Raw genomic sequence first — 5,439 nt, forward strand, 5'->3', positions numbered from 1 at the left:
GCGAATGAAAACCAGCTGAAGAGAGAAAAACTGCCACGCAAGATCGATCTATAACACGATAAATGCTGAATTACTATGTAGAATTACTTCATGCACGATTAATAATTATATAAGCTGCACTGTATCTCTAGCTAGGCCTTGTTTAGTTCTGAAAAAATTTTAGATTGTTACTGTTGTATTTTCGTTTGTTTGTGGTAAATATTATCCAATCATAGACTAAATATGCTCAAAAGATTCATCTTGTGATTTACAGATAAACTGTACAATTAGTTTTTGTTTTCGTCTATATTAATTATCTATATATGTGCCATAAGATTCGATGTAACGAAAAATCTTTAAAAGTTTTTGAATTTCAGATTGAACTAAACAAGGCCCTAACAATACGGAATTGAAGAAGCAACGTACCACGCTAACGCCCTTCACTACCTATGGCCTTGTTTAGTTCACCCCGAAATCCAAAAAGTTTTGAAGATTTTCTGTCACATCGAATCTTAAGACACATGCATAAAGCATTAAATATAAACAAAAACAAAAATTAATCACACAGTTTAACTGTAAATCGCGAGACGAATCTTTTAACCCTAGTTAGTCTATGATTGGACAATATTTACCACAAATAAACAAAAATACTAAAATAGCGAAATCTAAATTTTTTTTACATCTAAACAAGTCCTGTATACGAGTATTATGAATGCAACACGCGTACGCGAGCATGGGCAAATCCGGTCAAAGGCACACAGCTAGATTACAGTCACTGTCTATGGTCTTGTTTAGAAGCGAAAAGATTTTGAATTTCGCTATTATAGCACTTTCATTTATTTATGGCAAATATTGTCTAATTATGAACTAACTAGGAAGAAAAGATTCGTCTCGCGATTTACAGGTAACTGTGTAATTAGTTTTTATTTTTGTCTATATTTAATGCTTCATGCATGTGTGGAAAGATTCGATGTGAAGAAAATCTTAAAAACTTTTTGGTTTTTGGATGAACTAAACAAGGCCTAAGCCCACCAGCTCCCAATTTTTGACGACTCAGGCCTTGTTTAGTTTACCGTAAAAACCAAAAAATTTTCAAGATTTTTTTTCACATCGAATTTTGCGACATATATATATAGAATCAAATATAGTTGAAAACAAAAACTAATTACACAGTTTACTTGTAAATCACGAGACAAATCTTTTAAGCTTAGTTACTTTATGATTAGACAATGTTTGTTAAATAAAAACAAAAGTGTTACAGTGTTAAAATCCAAAAACTTTTCGGATCTAAACAAGACCTCAGTCATCGTCTGCGATTAGAACCCCCCATACGCGGACAAGAGGCTGACCACCAGTCATCGAATTTTGCATCCTTCGGCCTTGCGGTTATGCATGCACTGACGACATTCCTAGAGAACAAGAACATCCTAGATGGAATTATCCATGAATAACTAATCAGTTAATTTTTTTAATAAGCAATATTGGACTAACTAGGCTTAAAAAAATTCGTCTCGCAAATTATAAACTAATTGTGTAATTAGTTATTTATATTTACATTAAATATTTTATACATGTGCTAATGTGATAAAAAAATCTTAATTTTTTTTCATTTTAAGGTGTAACAAACAAGGCCTTAGTGCTTCGTGCCTCAAAAGATTAAATTTGACGAAAAATCTTCGTTTATATTTAATGTTTCATACATGTACTATAAGATTCGATGTGATGAGAAATCTTAAAAACTTTTTGGTTTTTAAGGTGAACTAAACAATTCCTATAGAAATTTTCGAAAGTAAACAAGACCTCTCGTGAGTCTCCCAAGCCCTCGATTTTGAGCCATGATCGGATCAAGACGTGTCAGACCGCGAATCGACCTGTGGGTCACGGGGTAGCGGTAGCGCCAGGAGCCCGAGCCAGTAGCCACCAGGGGAGTATGGACCACCGTGCAGTGCGCCGCGGGAGCACCAAGGAATCCTGCACGCGTGGAGCAAAAAGCGGAAGCGGTGCTGTGCCTGTGCTAGCCGGCAGCCGGCTGCCGGCAGCTCAGGCGCATTGGGACCCGGATCGTCTAGAATCCATGAAAGCTTTATTCTAATTTAGATCTTGTTTAGCTTATGAAATTTTTTGATTTGATTAATGTAGTATTTTTTTTATATTTAACAATTATTATTTAATTGTGGACTGCTCAAAATTTTATCTCACAAATTATAAACAAATTGTGTAATTAGTTTTTATTTTTGTTAATACTTCATACATGAGTTCAAAGATTCGATATGATAAAGAATTTTGAAAACTAAACAAAACTTCGATAGGATTACTAAGGCCATATAGAATGTAAAAACCATCGTAATTTTTATAAATATTAGGAGCTCCTTTGAATCAAAGGAATTTCATAGGAGAAATGTAGAATTCTTATTTCCATATGAAATGTCACTGTAGCCTCCTCTGATTCATAGGATAAATTTAAAATTATGGCTAAAAATAATATTTACTGATTTATTATGATAGAAAAATACTGCTAAAGGACTATAATATTTAACAAATAAGCTAAAGCTAGTACGAGGGGCTTGTTTAGTTCATCTCAAAATCTATTTTTTAAATTCATCTTCACATCGAATCTTACGACATATACATAAAATATTAAATATATATATAAAATAATTAATTGTACAATTTATTTGTAATTTGCGAAACCAATCTTTCAAGGTTTTACCTTGTTTAGTTATAAAAAATTTTGCAAAATTTGTACTGCAATACTTTCATTTATATTTGAAAAAATATTATCTAATTATAAATTAACTAGGTTTAAAAAAATTATCTCATAAATTACAGATAAACTGATAAATTTTTTAAATGTAATTAATTTTAAATAGTATTTATTAAATACAAATGAAAAATCATTGTTTACTTTCGTCGATTTTGAGCCCCCCGCACCAAAGGAGGTGCGACGCCGCGAAACGACCTCACGGTCACGGGCTCGCTGCAGCCGGCACTAGCCACCTGGGGAGACACCCACCGTGCAGTCAAGCGCGGAAGGAATCCTGCAGACTGTGCGACGACGCCCGGTCTCATCGGGGCGCCGTGACCGTGATGCCGCACCACTCACTTTTCAGAAGCAGGCAGTGGCACGCATACTCCCATCCGGCCATCCGTCGTGTAGTATTTTATCAAAATTTTCACATTTTTCGTCGTATCGAATTTTAAAGCATATTTATAAAACACTAAATATAAATAAAAAAATAAGTAATTATACAGTTATCTGTAATTTATGAGCCGAATCTTTTAAATCAAATTAGTTAATAATTAGATAATATTTGTCAAATACAAACAAAAGTGCTACTATTCTCAATCACATTAAATTTTGTGATATATACATAAAGTACTAAATATAAATAAAAATAAAAACTAATTGTATAATTTGTCTGTAGTTTATGAGGTGAATTTTTTTATGCTTAGTTAGTCTATAGTTGGATAATAATTGTCAAATGCAAACAAAAGTGCTACAATATTAAAATGTAAAAACTTTTCACAACAAAACAAGGCCTAAGGCTGCAAATAATATTCACTAATTTGATAATATTTAATAATACTTATTTTGTTTATATAAGTATTCTTTTATACAACCTTGATAAAATTTTAATTGATTTATTTTTAAATATTGAGTATATCTTTTTTTTGGATGGAGAGAATAAGTTAGCGTCAAGTTATTTTAAATTCTAGAAGTATATTACAATGATTCTAATAATATTTATCTAACATTTCAAATATTAATGTTATTTTATTAAATAAGATTGGAATTTATAACATTTAAATCAGCACTATTCAAGTTCTTTTTGTTTGCCTTGAAGCCGTAGTGGATGTGAAGTTTCTCGCACACACAAATTGTGCGCATGCGATTTTCGCAAATATCCACACAAGCATCACACGGTGGATTTAACTCTATTGGATAAGGATTTTATGTCCAAAAAGAGGGTATTTTATAAAGGATTTTATGTCCAACAAGACGGTAGTTTTGTCCCGTTTGGTTTGCATCGCTAAAGTTTAACTCTTGTCATATCGAATATTTGAACACATGCATATAGTACTAAATATATAATATTTAAAAAATTAAAAACACAGCTAGAGTGTAATTTGCGAGACAAATCTTTTGAGACCAATTACTCCATAATTGGATATTAATTGCCAAATAAAACAAAAGAGCTACAATCTATATTAAACTTTAACATCTCCAACCAAACACCACCTTATTATTCGACGTCGAGAACTATTAGAGCTTAACCCTCAACAATAATACTTATTTTGTTTCATCAATATAAGTATTTTTCATACAACTTTGATGTAATTTTAAATGACTTTTTGCAAAGAGAGAATAAGTTAGAGTCAAATTATTTTAAACTCAATAAATATGATAACATATATTTTATAATGATATCAATAATAATAATAATAATATTTAACTATTATTATTATTATTATTATTATTATTATTATTATTATTATTATTATTATTATTATTATTATTAAGTTAGATTGAAACTTAAAACATTTGAACCAGCATTATTTTAGAAGGGAACGTATGCTACGGAAACCAGCTTCTCGTGAAAACTATGAAAACTCGCACGTAGATCATTAGATCTAGATCCGATGGATGTGGCTAGTTAACCCCTCCCACACATCCCTCCCTAATCTCTCCTTTTGCAAATTAAACCCTAGAAGCTCTCCCGTGGAAACGCCGTCATCGTATCTAGATCTAACGATTCGGGAATCATGGATTCCGTCATACTTTAATGACATTTCTCTAGCAGGAATGCTTAGAACTACATTACGTTCGGAGAGTGCAAATCGTGTGCATAGGATTTGTAAAATTTTTTTACATCATCAAGTGTATCAAATGTCATTCCAACCATAGGCTTCAAATGTTCATTGCAAATTGTGTTCCGTGCAAGTGTAAATTGTATGAGCAACAGACCAAGCGAGATCTAGTTGCTCCTAAAAAACCATGTTTTTTAAAAAAAACCTTAGGTGTGCTAGGCTTTTTAATGTCAACTCCAACTCCGACGTCTACCGTGATGACGGAATGATCAACGTCCGCGTCCTGATTTATATGTTCTGACTGCAAATCTCTGCAAAGCACACACAAGTGCATGTCAGCACATTAACTTGTAGGCTAGATCATTTTCACCGGAAGTTATTCTACGCCTTGTTTAGTTTCGAAAAAATTTCGGATTTCACTACTGTAGCACTTTCGTTTTTATTTGATAAATATTGTCAATCATAAACTAACTAGGATCAAAAGATTCGTCTCGTGATTTACAGACAAATTATGTAATTAGTTTTTGTTTTCGTCTATATTTAATGCTTCATGCATGTGCCGTAAGATTCGATGTGACGGGGAATCTTGAAAACTTTTTGGATTTCGGGGTGAACTAAACAAGGCCCTAGTTCCATTGAAGTTAAAGATGA

Source organism: Sorghum bicolor, chromosome 3 (genome assembly GCF_000003195.3).
Source record: "Sorghum bicolor cultivar BTx623 chromosome 3, Sorghum_bicolor_NCBIv3, whole genome shotgun sequence".
NCBI lineage: Eukaryota > Viridiplantae > Streptophyta > Magnoliopsida > Poales > Poaceae > Sorghum > Sorghum bicolor.